The 16,959-nt window shown below is 33.5% G+C and overlaps 2 pseudogenes; both read right to left on the reverse strand.

The window, feature by feature from the left end:
• Positions 1-16,959, reverse strand: part of LOC137938370 (protein transport protein SEC23 D-like) — a 118,361-nt pseudogene that overhangs the window by 83,762 nt on the left and 17,640 nt on the right.
• LOC137939323 (general transcription and DNA repair factor IIH helicase/translocase subunit XPB1-like) lies at positions 634-6,358 on the reverse strand (annotated as a pseudogene).

The following is a 16,959-nucleotide window of genomic DNA, read 5'->3' on the forward strand; positions in this document are numbered from 1 at the left end:
ATAGGGGAGGCTGATTTCTCTATTGATACCTAAACGAACTTAAAGATGGAAGACTCCAAAATGGTGGAATAAACTCCATCCAGCCCCAAAAGCGGCGGAACCCTAAGTGTCTTAAAAGTAATTACAAATGATTTGCTCATGATATGGCCTAGCCCGTGAGCTAAACAGACTTCCAATCCCCTTCTTCCCTTTCATTACAAGACAAAATCCAACACCCACATCAGGACAATTGCAAGGCCGGCCACCTCACTTGCCACCAAAACCAGAAACAAAACCAAACTCCTCCTCTGTAATCTTCTACATTCTCTTCAATCCTATATCTTCCCCTCTTCTGCAGCCTCTCCGTCCTATATCTTCTCCTCTTCTCCTTGTTTTTTTTCTTCTTCCTCTTCTTCGGCTGAGAGGGTGAGAACAAGAGCGAGAGGAGACTTTGATGGATTATCTGTTACCCGCCCTTGCTCTGAGAGTTAAAATCTTCTACAACGGAAAAGCTGAGACGTCTCTGGGCTTTACTTCGCATAATTTGACTGGAGAGTGAGTTTTTGGGATTTGGGTTTTCTTTTTGGTTTTCATCGGAAGAACTAAAAATCCCTAAAAGCTGAACTGTCAATTTTCTTGATCCAGTTGCAGAATTCACCCGAAATATGCAGAGCTAGTTTCTGTGATGGCTCTTTTCCCTAGGCTTTCAGTGGTGGGGGACTTGTCTCTTTCTTCTTCTGCCCCACCTCTACCGTCTGCTCCCTTCTGAAATTCCTTTCTCTCTCTCTCTCTCTCTCTCATAGCATACTCAGTAAGTGCAAAAAGATTATCAGCAAACACAATGATCTTATCACTTCGTGTTCATGAAACCGGATAAGAAACTCACATGCCCTGAATTTATTTGGGTTCATTACATATAAAGCATGAAAGAACAAAGACCGTTGTAAAGAAATAAATAAGACCACAATTTTATTCAGAAAATAAAATATAAGAACAGTTAAGCAGGAAAGAAGAGTAACTAATAGAAATACTCTTTGGGTGAAGCAGACTGTTAACATCCTAAAAATAAGAGCATGATGACATAAACACAGTATCAATGTATTTTTTAATAACAATCCAATTAGTTTATGACAGTGTATTTCCATGATTTCAGTGTGAAATTCCCCAATACAACAAATAAAATTGCAAAGATTGTACTTGTTCAATACCAAAATCATGGCATACTCATCTGAAGGGTGAACTTCTACATATGTTGACTCCTACCAAAAGAGAGATCTAAGATGGTTGAAGTCAAAATCAAGTTAACACTATGGGCAATTCATTAACGAAGTCAGCTTCATGCAGATTAAATTAATAAACCCATCCACTTGAAAAAATAAAGTAAATTTAGCTAGTCATTTTAAAATGTAAATTCACTTAAATTAGTCTAGGAACCAGGACTATTAACACCTCGAAATTGTTGGAAAATTGTAATGTCACTAAAAATTGCATTGTCAATTGATATACACTTAAAGATGTAAAATTACTATATGCTAAGAGGCACAAGCTCTCACAATGCATAACAACTGTCAATAAGAAATGTAGGACATAACATATTTCATAGTTAAGGCAATCAAAATCAGAAACTATTCTTTTACATAACCAAATTTATGAATAATCTAGAAAGGTGAAAATACAAACGAGTGCAGAGAGCATATGTAACTAACCTATTTTTTTTTTAGAATTTTCTTTCTTCAAATATTCTAAAAAAAACTCTTTTGTCATTGGACACCATACTTCAGCACACTGAACATTTGCAATGAACCCTCCTTTTACAAGATCCAACCAGTTTGATTCATATAATTTAGGGCCAATAAGGAAGTTCAAATCTGTGACAGTTCATCCTCTCTCACGAGGGTTGCTGTGGTATGAAGTTCGAAAGTCAGTTCCTAGCAAATAAGAAGAGTGAAGACAACATTCTTTAAGAAGGGCAGATCCAAAATCCATCAAATACCAATACTGACCAGTTAGCCCAAGTTTACAATGAGATTTAGTGATACTAATGGCCTTCTGAAACATATGTGCAAGGACAACATGCACCTGAAAACACCGTTTGAAACCCAAATAAAAGGAAACAGTAAGAAAAATTCAATTAGAAAGCCCAAGAAGCAGGTAGATAATCTCCAAAGTAAAGAATGTGTAAATCAACAGTGTGAAAGAGTTTAAATTTAGTGAAATCTTTATTTAAGAGCACCAAGATCATATATCCATGTCAGGAACTACTTAACCACACAAGACTAGTGTGCAATCCACGTCCAATAGTGACAACACACAATTCACTAACCAAAATGATCAAGAAATGATGCTGCATAAATGCACTTTGTATATACAACAAACAACTTAGCTATGCTGAAGCAGTTGCTCCGAAAATCATCCACTTAAGAACCTGTACTCAGCAAGAGGGTCTAGGTCATAGTTCAAAATAGTTTTCCCTCATGGTCTAACAACTAAAATTATCAAATAGGTGAGAGTTTTGGATCATAGCCCATACTCTATTTCATATTTTATGTCGCTTTTTGCCATTGACATCAATTTTTCCTTTCTTCCATTAAACACCTACAATAATTCCAAAGCATACACACATAACTAAAATATAGCTTTACACAAGAAATGTACCTCATCCATGAGAAGCAAACCCCATTCTCGATTTCTTATCTCCTCAATTATCTTCTCAGACTCTTCAGACCTTTTCCCGCCAAAAGCAACCATGTTATAAGTTGTACAACCACACCAGCATTACCACGAAATCTCTCTTTACTATCAGAAGTGAAACGACATATCTGATCATCTCGAATAGTAGACCACAACTTGAATCGGAAGGCCCACTGGTCTACAGAAACAACATTTGTTGCTAAATAGAGGCAACTCTTTCGTATTTGACAGGCTGCAGAGACACCAACAAGAGACTTCCCGGCCCCACAAGGAAGAACTATAATTCCAGATCTTGCTCTTCCTGCAATTTACTACAAGTTCACCCTCATGTTGAAAAATCTATAATCGAAACAGAAAAGACCAAGCTACACAGAGAAGTAAAGAAAATAATCAAATCTCAACTTTAAGACACAAATGTTTAAAGAAAGGTGTGAACCTAGCATTCAATTTAAGAGATCATTTCTTAAATGAAAGCCTCTGGGTATACACATCCAAGGTGGTCTTCTTCAAAACCAACATTATTTCTAACAAGTGACTGACAATCGACAGCTTGCACCCACCAATTGAGGGCTCATACCATGAAGAGGCTCGCTCATGTTAGAGCAAATTGACAGCCTCATCATTGCCACATTATTCAATCCTCTACATAGGGCAAACTCCTACATAACTCAGCAGCATGATATCTTTGCAAGTGCAAGCATGTGGTAGCATTGACCAACCAACTCTAGGCCACCTCTTGGGTGGTACATCCAAAGCTGGCACCCTCAAAATAGCAAATAATCGAGCCACACAGGTTCTCGACATTGCATCTACAAGGTCAAGTAATATAAGAAGAAAAGCTCAAATATAAACGTACAACAAATCAATATGCTTGGACAAGATGCAGAACACCAATCAGTAAAATGTAGTTCAACTAATTTGTGGCAGAAAACACAAAAACCAAGGCACAACAAGAATTTTTTTTCAACGACAACAAGTAAAAAGAAAGAATTTATTAAGAAATACATGGAACAACCAGACTATTTGATAGGAGAAAATGAAAGCAAATGTAGAAAAGGATTATCAAGAATGGATATGATAATATTATGCTTCATTAACATATTCTTGATATAGAATCTTATATGATATAGATCGCGATATAAGATATCACCAAGCACTATGTCAGTACAACAATTCCAAATGACTGGCAACCACAACGGAGGTTCTGAAATTAAAATTTTTTCATCCAATAGCATCACCACCAAAGTTCCTGATAAGTTACTTTAAATAGACCATGTCAGACATTTGGTATTCCACACTACAAAAGAGAGCAGCCTACTTCCAACTACATGAAAAATATTGTCTTACAATAGGCCTCACCATTTCCAAACATTTTACTGAGACTCTTTTCTTGGTATGGGTGTGGCTGAGCCTGAGGATTCAATTCCATGTTTAAGTTAGGGTTCACCTGCAGTTAGCAACATCAAGTCAACAACATACCCATGATGTGTGACAAGGAACAAAACTGGCAGAACATCAAGCATTTGTGCGAAATAAAGCTTACTGTATCATTTCTGAAGTCATACTCCTCCAACATGGGATAATTTAATGCATTTGGTAAGCACCTTTTCTTGACACTTTCAACCTGTAAATGTTTAAGTTAGGTCAAAAAAATTAAAACCACTAATCACTTAAATATACATCATCATTCATAGACCACCCTACTTGAGCAGGTTCTATTTCAAAAGAATGGGTTTCTTTCTCTTCAGCTACTGCTGCCACATCAGCACCAGTGAACAACTTCTGATGACCACCACCATCCATTTCACTCAAAGCTTTGCTAACTGTAAATACATCACTTCCTTGTGAACCCTAAACAATAGATCAAGAGTTTGCATCACCATCATAATTGTGTCAAAGTTCTCAATCTATCATGGAAATTTAACCATTTATCTGAAGGTTTAGCCATAGTGACAAATAATCTTTCCATGCTGCAGTGTGATAGTGGCTTTGGAGATGATAGTTTTGATTCACTATGCAGGCAAAGAATGATTAAATTATTTAACAGCACAATTTTTTTTTTCAAAAGAGATGTTCAAACTCCACTTCCCTTCTATGAAAAAGAAAAAGAGCAGAAGTTATTTTCTTCCACTGTAACAAGCAAACAACTTCATGATTTAAATGGTAAATGCAACCATTTTGAATAATAGTAAAATATGTAAAGAATAGGCATATAGATGAATCCATAGAAACTCCTATGTAAATTTTATGTCATTCGCCAAAAGGATAAGGGGAACAGACTAAAAATAAAAAGGCACAACTCAGAATAACACATCAGAAAAATATAGTGGACATGCAGGAAGAAAATAACAGCAAAATAAATTACCTCATTGGAATAAATTCTCTCTTTAGATATAACCTCATCCTTCAGCAAAGTCTTCAGCACCTGCAAGTATCATATGAAGCATAAGTTCCAAATTCCCCTCATCACCATAAGAATAATAATAATGATAATAACAACATCAATAATAATAATAAACCACTTGTGATAGAACACGAGACCAAATTCGCACCTCCGGGAAAGGGGACTCCACAAAGTACCGGTTCTTCTTAAGTACAAGTTTTACTTTCCCATAATTAGAAGTTGTAGCATAAATGAAATCAATCATTTCTTTAGGGAGCTTAGTCTTTCATAGCTTGTTCAAAACAGTAATTATAGTTTCAGTCTCGAGCCCAACAGAAACAGTAGCATACAAGGAATGAGGTGCCAAGTTATACTCATGCATAGACTCTGGCCTGCACAACATTTTTCCAACAAAATGAAAAAGAGCAACCACACAGAGTTTTAAGTAGAAGAAAATAGAAGGACATCTTAAATACTGGCAAACGGGCTTATCAATTGCAATGAGGAAATCATAGGCTTGCTTATACAACGGTGATAATGTCTCAAGAAAGATCCGGCCATCAGCGCAAGCCCATAAAGGACGGTTTGCATGATCAGGCTTTAATTCGAGTTTAGAAAATCCCCTCTTCGTTAGTTCGCTTTCATCTTCATAATCCATATTCCGTACCCATAAACACAATTCAAGCACCTAAAGTAAACTAAAAACAAAACGAAAAAATGAATAAAAGTAATACCTTCACGACGATCCTCATCAAAATCTTCGGCATAATCAACATCATCATCAACAACAGCAATTCAATAATCCTCCTGCCAAGAAAAAACAATCAGGGGAAGAGCAGGAGAGCAACCAAATACAGAACGAGAGTTGGGGTTTTCAAAATTATAAAACCTTAGAGGAAGTCCTGAGCTTCTTACTAGACCGACCTTTTTCCCCTGCAAATGAAGAGACATGAAGACATTTCAGCTCGCAGAGAATTGAACCATAGGATTGAATAATTAGGAGAAAGAAAGAAAGTAGTACCATGTGTTGTCTTTTTAGTCTTTTCTATCCAGTCTTTTTTCTAAATAGTCTTTTTAGTCTTTTCTATCCAGTCTCTTTTCTAAATTAATAGTCTATTTGCCATCAAGTGTTGTCAAATTATGGATGGCTTCTGAGTCGAAATCAAAGTTTTCGTGTTCATCTTGGGAATAACACTGAATAGTCTGAGTTCCAATTCTTGTGGATCCAGTTTTACTGGAAGCATCTGAATTGTTCTTCTCATAACCTTGTTCTTTTAAGTATTCTTCAAAATATTCTTTCATCATCTTCTTGATTTCTCTGGGTTTGTATACTGCTTTTCTGTAGGCTCTATTTGTTGTTTGTCTTTCTTTTTCTCTTCTGACATTTTTGGCAAATGTCCAGCCATCAACGGTCTTGATGAGTCTTTACGGGCAGTCGTTTGAGTCGGACTAGCTAGTGAAAACCCTTCGCTAGTAGGGATCTGGTTACAAATAGTACCTATTGCCTTGGTTTTTAGTCTTCTGTTTTCTTCTTCCAATTATTTGATGTATCCTTTTAGGAAGTCATTTTTCTCTTCTAGAAGTCTTCTTTTCTCATTCAGTCTTTGTATGGTTCTGGCTAAGGTTTCTCAAAGGTCACAGAAAATAATTCTTTTATTATCCTTGGCAACGCCATAGGATACTTGATCTTCTCTCACATGTTTCAAGGAAGGGGCTATGTAATAATTTGTCCCTATTGTTAACTTGGCTGCTTCTAAGGCTTCTTGCAGATTATTAAAACCTTTGTAAATGGGTCTTTTAAAATTTTGGATGCTCTCAACAACTTCAGTCCAGGAATGGAAGACTCCAGGAGTATGACCTTGAAAAACTACATAAAAATTAAAACTTTTCTTTTTCTAAGAAAAATATTCTGAAAGCCCATTTATGCTGGCTAAGAAATACTTCTGATCTTTTGGAATTCTTTGATAAGAAAGCCATAAATTTTCTAGTAAACATTGTTCTTCTTTTGTTACCGAAATGCTTGGTAAAGTTTTAAAAGTAATATTAGATTTAGGAAAAACTACTAATTTCTGGCTACCAAAATTAAGAAATTCTTGACCATAATTATTAATTCTAGATGAAGTTGGTGTGGAGGATGGTTTGGAAAATCCATCTGTTCAATTACCCATAATTTTTGAGTCAAAAAATCTCCTACTACGAGTATCAGCAAGACTATTATTCTTACCCTTAATGTGTTCAAATTCAATCTTATACCCATTTCCTGTAATAATATCTACTAGATTTAGCCATCTTCTTCTGCTTATTTTATTTTCTTTACTTCTTTGGAAATATTTAACTATAGCTTCGCAATCTGTTCTTAAAGTGAATTCTTGTTTGTTAATAATAAATAATCTAAATTATTCTAAAGAATAAATTATTGCTAGGATTTCTGAGTCTATGCTACTCATATTTCCTTTCTCTTTAAATTTCCGCTAGCATAACTACAATTTTTTGTTTGCTCTTTCTTGCTATACTTATGGGGTTTAGCTATAAGAATACCACCCCATCCTAAATTACTTCCGTCAATTTCTATTATAAGGTAATCGGAGTCTAAAGGCATTTGTAATTTGGACAACTTTTGGATTTTTTCTTTAACCTTTTTGACCAAAATTTTATCTTCTTGATGAAAGAATTTTTGGCATGTTGGAGAGGTTTTTCCATACAAAGGGCCAATGATTTTTCCTATGTCTTTAATAAATGGTCTAGCATAATTGACATCTCCTAAAAATCTTTGAAGTTGTTTTGTATCTGATAGATCATCTGGCATTTCTAAAATTTTCTTGGAAATATGTTCTTGTAATTCTATTTGTCCTTGTCCTATATTTACTCCTAAGAATTTTATATATTCTTTAAATAATTCAATTTTTGTTTTGCTAATAATGATTCTTTCTTGCATAAAAGTGGCTAATACTAATTGTAAATGACCTATATGTTCTTCAATAGTTTTGCTAAAAACTAGAATGTCTTCTATGTAAACTAGAACAAAAGTGTCATATTTTTTAAATATATTATCCATCTTTCTTTGAAAAATTGCAGGTGCATTCTTTAAACCAAAAGGCATTACTAACCATTCAAAATGTCCTTCTGGACATGTGAATGCCATCCATTCTATACTATCAGGGTGCATTTTTACCTGCCAAAACCCTGACTTGCAGTCAAACTTACCAAATATATTTTTATCTTGAATTTTATTAATTAGTTGAGACTTATCTGGTATGTTATAGCTATGTGTAACAGTGTTATCATTTAATCTTTTATAGTTAATAACCATTCTAGATTTTCCACTTTTCTGTTCACAGTGTTTTCTTACTATATAGGCTGCGGATCTATGGGGGCTAACAGATTTTCTAATGATTCCTAAATTTAGTAGTTCTGTGATATGAAGTTTAAAATCTTCCCTATCTAGGTTAGTAGCTTCTATATTGGTTGTTTTAACTATATAATTGGGATTTAATAATTCTAACCTACACTGTATATGATTATTATCCCAATGTTTTGGGGATTCTCTCCAAAATATTCTAATTGGTCTAATTTGTCTATGATCTGTTGTAAGTGATGTTTATCTTTATGATGAACGTTAATTATTTCTAAATATAGTTTTTCTGTGTCTAAGAAAGTATAATCTAAATCTATCAATCTTTCTATCCAATCATCCATATCTTCATCTTCACCCATTACCTCTTCTGGATAATCTTGAGGACTTGGTAATTGTTGGATGTAGGTCTTGAGTTGAACTGACACTGGGACTAAGCCTGTATGAACTACGGCTTCAGGAAAGTCTGAAATTGTTGAATATGGACTTCGGTTAAAGCTTCATCTATTTCTTCATAACATAATATATATATATATATATATATTTTAAAAAAGGTGTGAATATATTACTGAGAAAGAAAAAATACAAACCATACTAAACAGGACCTTCCTCCACAACAAGTTGTTGAAAAAAAACACCTGTTTTAGCCCGACTATCCTCCAAGTGATTTGCGGATCTAGGAATATAATTCCACTTGCTCATAACATAATGGTTTATTATCTAATTTAACTATATTTTTGTCTATTTGTTGTTCTAATGTGAGAATAGTAGGGTTATTGAGTTGTTTACAACTACATGGAATTTGACTTTGACAACTAGTTTTTAATTCTCTACTTTTTAATTTGGATTCTGATTCTTTTAATTCTCTATTTTTTAATTCGGATTCTGATTCTGAATCTAGGGGACCGGTGAGAGTAGGAGAGTATGTGGTTCGGACAGGAATTGTACTGGTGTCCGTATGGAATTGAAGATAATCTTTGGAAATAGTAAGGGAGCCATTATTATGAAGGATAAAATTAAGGCCTAAAATAAAGTCGACTTTTAGTTTAAGGTCTCTAACCCATGTTAATGGTAAAGGATAAGATCCAGAAAAGGTGGAGCAATTTGTATAAAATTGGATCTTGCCTTCATCAAAGTAAGTGGTGTATGGGTTATATGTGCCATTGACTTGTTGACTAAAGACTTGTTTAGTAGTTTTCTTAAGAAATTGGAGAGGAACTAGTCTCCTATGGATAATACATTTAGTACATCCAGAGTCTACTAAGGCATCTAAAGTTAAAGATTGTTTATTGGGGAAAATAATCTTGGCTCTAACTAAGATACTAGAAAAGGTTTTGTCTTGGTTACAAACATAAGAGGTTTCTGGTTCATCTAATCCTACAGTAATCCCATCATAGGAATCTTTTTCTAATATATCTAGTCTGTGTTTTAGGATACTGATTTCTGCTTCACAATTTTCTATTTTTCTAACCAAGATATCTAGCTTAGTGTTATGTAATCTGTTGTGGATGGTATTGTCTACAGGTTCTATACCAAGTATTTTGAGATAAGGGATGCAGGCTTCTAAGAAGCACTGATTACATTTAGCTCTTTGTTTCTTACTAGGATACCAAGCACATTTAAAACAAGGATTGCTGTCTAGCTCAGTATACCAAGACCATATATGTGTACATTCGGAAGTTGTGTCCATTAGGTCAAGGTTTTCTTCGGTATCTATGACTAAGTCTTCATCTGATTCTGAAGAGTCTAGAGAAGCATTTGGTATACTAATTATGCTATACATGGATTCTGTATCTGACATATATTCATCTACTTCTATAAGATCTTGTTGGAAATTTCTACTAGAGTAGATCTTCTAGAGTTAATGTTTTGTCTTTTGGGACAGGTATTAGCTAATTGTTTTGTTTGCCCACAAATATAAAAAGAGAGTTTATTCTTATAAGTTATTTTTGGGTTAAATCTTTTTACAGGTCTATCTTTGTTTAGATAAGGTTTTCTACTTTTTGACCTACGGATAAAGTATCCTTTTTTGAAATCTTTCTTATGTCTCCTAGGTTTATGTCCTGAGTCTTTTAAACCGTAAGCTTGAGTAGTGTATATCTGTTTGCAAAACCCAAAGTCATCTCCATTGAGCTGTCTTTGTATTTGGATGTCTGTACATTTTTCTTGAAGAATAGTCATAATGAATTTAGTTCTTTGCCCTATAGAGTAAACTGTTGTTGGGTTTGTTGTTTCTAGATTTTGCCATTTATCGTAAATTTCTTTTCCTAAGGCTCCTGGTAATTTCCTGAATAACTTTGTACCTAAATCTTTATTAAATGCATTCCTTGATATGCATGCATAATAAAAGTAATCTTGGAGGATTTCTTAACATATTTTTAATTATGGAGACTAAGTTGTTCTAAGTAAACTACTGCATCTTTTTGTAATGTAATGAATCTTAAGTTGGGATCATCTCCTGTTACTAACTGATAAACTTTATTAACAAAATTATATGGATTGGATCCAAGACTCATTAAATGACCAAATTCTTCTAGATTTCCTCTTTTGTAGCTTTCCCATAAGTCTTTTACACTTTCTCCTAAAAATGTTTCTAAGTATTTATACATTTCTTCTAAATCTTGGGATTGAAAGTTTTGGATATAGTCTGAGACTACCTGGTTTTTCCAAAGATCTAATACTGTTGTCCGTTCTTGAGGATCATGGGTTGAAAGATTAAGAATTTTTCCTTTGTCCATTTCTTGAAACTTTATAGGTCTTTCTGTCTCCTTTCTTTTTCCTTTAGCACGTATCCTATGATCGAAGTTTACTGGATCACTATAAGGAATCCTTGGCATATTTCTTGAGTAATATACTTCTCTAGGAGGAGTTCTTGGGTAAGTGGTATAGCTATTACGAGGAATAGAATTAGAGCTTTCTTCATCCATATATTCTTTGATACTTAAGAGTTTCTTCTGTTTATATTTTTTCATCTTCTTTAGGTTCCAATGGCATTTTTCCTATTCTGATGTTGGCTTCTTGGTCATAATAGAGATATTCTTCTTCTTGGATTTTTCCATTTTTTATTAAGTCTTCTTCTAGATGAAGAAGTTCTCTTTCTGTCAATTTTAATTCAAATTCTTTAGGGTATATTATTTCATTTGTTTCTAATTCTATATCAATTAAGTCATAATTTTTACTAGAAATTGATTTTGTATCTTTTGTACTCTTTTGTTCATAACTATTAAGTCTAATATTTATATTACCTTTTGTATTAGTGTACATAATACTTTCTTCAGGACTAATTATTTTTTCTTCTCTAAATTTCAGGTTCCATTCTAATCCTGCTAAGACATCTGGGAAATATTTGATGGACTTAATTTGTTTAATTCCCTTACCTATTAGATTTACTACATCGTCAATCTTGACTTTAAACCTAGTAGTACTAGAACAAGTGCATCTCCCTAAAAATCCAATGCATAATAAAAGATTGTTTCCTACAAAGGATTCATATCCTTTTATCTGAATACCTATTTTAATATATTTCCTAAAATCTTGTAATCCTATAAGAAAATCAGGGGAGCAATAAAATATTCCTCCGTTTTGGTTCATGTCTACTTCGGTAATCCCTAACATAGCCTATTTAGGATCTGCCCATCTATCATCATCGATGCTAAGAAGAGTTTAAGTTCCTAAATGTTTTCTCCCTAATCCTTTAACTCCTATGACGATTAAACCTAAATGAATCAAAGTATATAATTTCTTAATTTCTTTGAAGGCTTGTTCTGCTATTAAATTTATGTTTACTGAATCTTTTCCTACACAGCTAATTTGAATTTCTCTATAATGTCTAAATAATCCAGTGTTGAAATTTAAAGGTCCTGTTCTGTATAGCTGTTTAGGATTAAGAAGGTTAACTTGATTGTTACTGAATAAAGTAATATCTTGATCTATATCTATTATTTCATCTAATTGTATGTCTCGTTGATCTACACTTCTTCTTCCTGTTATCCTATCTATTATATTAAGGTTTTCGAGGAACTTCCTATTTATGAGGTGATTCCTCACCTCACTGTGAAAGTGCCATGATTTTGTAGTTGATGATGATATTCTAGGTTCTATATTGATAGCTTTTAATTTTTGGGTAATTAAATCTATTTCTTTATCTATGTTTTGTTGGGATCCTTTACTCATTTTAAGATAATCTAGGTTTTCTGCTAATATGTCTGTTCTTATTCTTAAGTTTCTTGTTTATTCTTTTATTTTGTTTAAATTGATTTCTATTTCTGTTAATTTACTTTGTAGATTATTTCCTAGACTTATAATAAGGTCTATGATGCTATTGAGCTGAGGGTTATTTCCGTGTAGAATATGTTCTTCACTATTAAAATGACACCTAAGAGTATTATGTCCTATATATTTTGTATCAAATCTTGTAGGAAGTCTAAGGTCTAAATAATCTATTTTTTTGAAAGGTTCCAGGTCTTATAGGCTCTGATACCAAATTGAAAGGGGTACTCTATTTAAATTAATCAAGAGTATTTAAATCTGGAGTATTTGAAGGTATTTGTCTTTGAAGTCTTTGTCTTCTGGGTGTAAAAACTTGTCTAGGGGTTTCTACAAACCTTCTATAGGAATAAAAAGATAAAGTAAAACAAATACAATTAAAAATGAAAAGATTACAAATAACTATCACTAAAGCTATTAGAAAAAATATCATGCATCTAAAATTCTGATTATAATATTAGCAATTAAAAATATATAAGATTCTAGAATATTTTCTAATTGTTCTGGCAGAAAGACAAAATATCTAAATAACTCTATTACTATGATTCCTAAGAACAAGATACTAGAATAAGTTCCTATAGTTTAAATCTTTTACCGTAATGTAACGCTTTGTAAAATAGGGCTAAGTATAAGTAAAAGATAGGTAGGAAGAGTAAAATTATTCTAAAAAACTGTTTGATTAAATTATAAACTAGCCAAAAAAACATAAACGGTACAACGACATTGTGACTTCCGAGAGCGACGCTTGGCTCAAAAGAGGCAGAGGCGTCTGTCAGGGCATAGCCCTCACCCAGTAGTTTCCAGCCTAATATACCTTTTATGTATAGACACACAATATATATATATATATATATATATATAGATATTCTTAATAGACAATAAAAGCAGTATGGATTAAACATGTAAGAACAATTCCTAGGGTAATCAAAAGCACAAGCATAGAAAGGTTTTTGAAATCAAATAGGATGTGTAATTCCCGAGAGGCATACTTTAGATCAAAGTTGTTTAAATCTTTATTCTCACTCCTTCAGGTATAGGGAACCCAAGACACAGAGAGGTGTGCAATTTCCTAGCACTATAATGCTTCTGCCACGGGCTCCAACATTTAGTCCCAAGATAAACAAAGCCATCAAACCTCCTTGGGTATAAACGGGCAGGAACAAGGGACGCATGGACTGTGAAACATCAGAGGAATACAACAATGTTTTTACTCTATGCTTGGGATTGACCCTGGATTAGAGGAGAGAGGTGCAGACTTAAACAGACAAAGATCTAAAGTTTCCCCTTAGGGAAGTTCTGAAGGCTGAAAGAAAATAACTGGGATGCACACTTACTTTGGAAGCAGGAGTTAGTCGTAGGTGAACTCAGAAAGAAAAGAAAAGGAAGCTCATGGGTCGAAGATCAAGGAGGAAAAAAATTGCACTCTTTCATTCATATCTTGTGAAACATACATAAGGCTATTTATAGCCAAGGGTTGCCGACATTGGAGACAAAGGGAATCAATCACCCAGGTGCTCATTGGGCCCCATCGTCAGTGAGTTTTCTCTTATTGCTTTCCAGGTGTGCGGTTACAAAAAATAAACTGTACAAAAAGTATACAAAGTCAAAAGGTACAATAATGGAATCTCTCTCTCTCTCTCTCTTTTACTAAATATCTTCTTATCTTGAATCCTATTAATTAACTGTGATTTTTCTGGTATGTTATAACTGTCAGTAATAGTATTATCATTTAATCTTTTATAATTTATAACCATTCTAGAATTGCCTCTTTTTTGTTCACTATGTTTTTTTACTATAAAAGTAGCAGATCTATGAGGGTATTTACATGCCCTGAAGGACATTTTGAATGGTTAATCATACCGTTTTATTTAAAGAATGCACCTGCTATTTTCCAAAGGAAAATGGATGACATATTTAGAAAATATGATACTTTTGTTTTAGTTTATATAGACAACATTTTAGTCTTCAGCAAAACCATTGAAGAACATATAGGACACTTACAATTAGTACTAGCCACATTCATGCAAGAAGGAATCATTATTAGTAAAACAAAAATAGAATTATTTAAAGAATACATTAAATTCTTAGGAGTTAATATAGGTCAAGGACAAATAGAATTACAAGAACACATTTCCAAGAAAATTCTAGAAATGCCAGATGACCCATCATATACAAAACAACTTCAAATATTTTTAGGATTAGTAAATTATGCTAGACCCTTCCTTAAAGACATAGGAAAAATCATTGGTCCTTTGTATGGAAAAACTTCCCCTATAGGCCAAAAATTCTTTAATCAAGAAGGAAGACAAAAATTTGGTTAAAAAAGTCCAAGAAAAAATTCAAACTTTGTCCAAATTACAAATGTCTTTAGACTCTGATTACCTTATAATAGAAACTGATGGAAGTAACTTAGGATGGGGTGGTGTTCTTATCTCCAAACAGCATAAATACAGTGAAAAAGAGCAAGAAAAAATTTGTAGCTATTCTAGTGGAAAATTTAAAGAAAAAGGAAATATGAGTAGCATAGACTCAGAAATCCTAGCAGTAATGTATTCTTTATGGTCTTTTAGAATATTCATTATTAATAAACTAGAATTTACTTTAAGAACAGATTGCGAAGCAATAGTCAAATATTTTCAAAGAAGTAAGGAGAATAAAATAAGCAGAAGAAGGTGGTTAAATTTAGTAGATATTATTACAAGAAATGGATATAGAATAGAATTTAAACATATATTAAAGGTAAAAATAATAGTCTTGTAGATACATTAAGTAGACGATTTTTTTATTCTTCCCTTGTCAATTGAACAGATCGATCCTCTAGACCAGACGTCCTCAAGACCATCCTCTTCAAGATTGAATAATTATGGTCAAGAATTCTTAAATTTTGGTAATCAGAAGTTAGTGGTTTTTCCCAGATCTAACATTACATTTAAGACTTAACACAAGAACAATGTTTGTTAGATAATTTATGGCTTTCTTACCAAAGAATTCCAAAAGACCAAAAATATTTTTTAGCTAGTAATAAATAGCCTATCAGAATATTTTTGCCAAAAAAAGAAACGTTTTAACTTTTAAGTAGTTTTTAATGGTAAAACTCCAGGAGTTTTTCATTCCTGCACAGAAGTAGTAGCAAGTATTCAAGATTTTCAAAGACCGGTTTACCAAGGATTCAATAATTTACAAGAAGCTTTAGAAGCAGCAAAACTAACTATTGGTACTAATTACTACATAGCCCCTTCACTAAGATTTATCAAAGAAGACCAAGTATCTTATGGAGTCGCCAAAGATACTTCTACAAAGATTATTTTCTGTGAGCATTGTGAGATTTTATCCAAGACTATTTCAAAGATTAAATGAAAAGAGAAGATTCCTCTTAGAAAAGAATGCCTTCCAGAAAGAATATATTAGCACTTTGGAAGAAGAAAATCGCTAACTCAGAGCAAGATTGACAGGTAGTTTCTCTACCCAGATACCTACTAGTGTTGGTCATTCACTAGCTAGTCCAACTCAAACGGTAGTTGGTAAAGACAAAACAAATCCATTGATGGCTGGACATTTGCCAAAAATGTCAGATGATAAAAGAAAGAAAATCAGCAGAGAGACCCTGACGAAATTAAAAGAATGATGAAAGAATATTTTCAAGAATATCTCAAAGACCAAGGATATGAGAAGAATGACTCAGAAACATCTAGTAAGATTGGATCTACAGGTACTCAGAAACCATTCATAATCTCACAACGCTGGCTGGCGAATAGACAAAAGCAATGAGAAGACTAAAATAGAAAAGAAGATTATTTTCAAAAAGAATAATAAAGTTAGAAAATACAAAAGACTATGATAACATAGAATAATCTCAACAACACCATGGTTTCAGCTTGACCAAAACCATGGTTTCAGCCCATGGTTTCAGCACAAGGACAGAAAATTCCAAATGACAAGACAAGCACACTGTTTGAGAAGACCGCTTTCCAGATCATTAGACGCTGTTATGGACACCATAGCATCACGAGTTATCCATAGGCATAGGAATTAAATTATGTCAATTTACTTTTCATGTAATTTCAATTCGGTTTGGTTTACTTTATTTGGTTTGGTTTATTTTGGGTTGGTTCAGTGTAATGTGGCGTGAACCACTTGACCTAATGGGTCAACTTTGTATTTTCGTCCTCAACCCTTTTAGGGGGACGTGAAGGAAAAGAGAGGCAAGTATTGAGAAAATTATATTTTACAGGTCTGATTCTCCCTCAGAGGTCAAGGTCGGGTTCTCCCTTTGAGGTCCAAGGTTGAG

The sequence above is a fragment of the Aristolochia californica genome, unplaced genomic scaffold (assembly GCF_029961685.1).
Source record: "Aristolochia californica isolate CCGP_79_NKW_82.1479 unplaced genomic scaffold, dmAriCali1.0.hap1 SCAF_8, whole genome shotgun sequence".
Classification (NCBI taxonomy): Eukaryota; Viridiplantae; Streptophyta; class Magnoliopsida; order Piperales; family Aristolochiaceae; genus Aristolochia; species Aristolochia californica.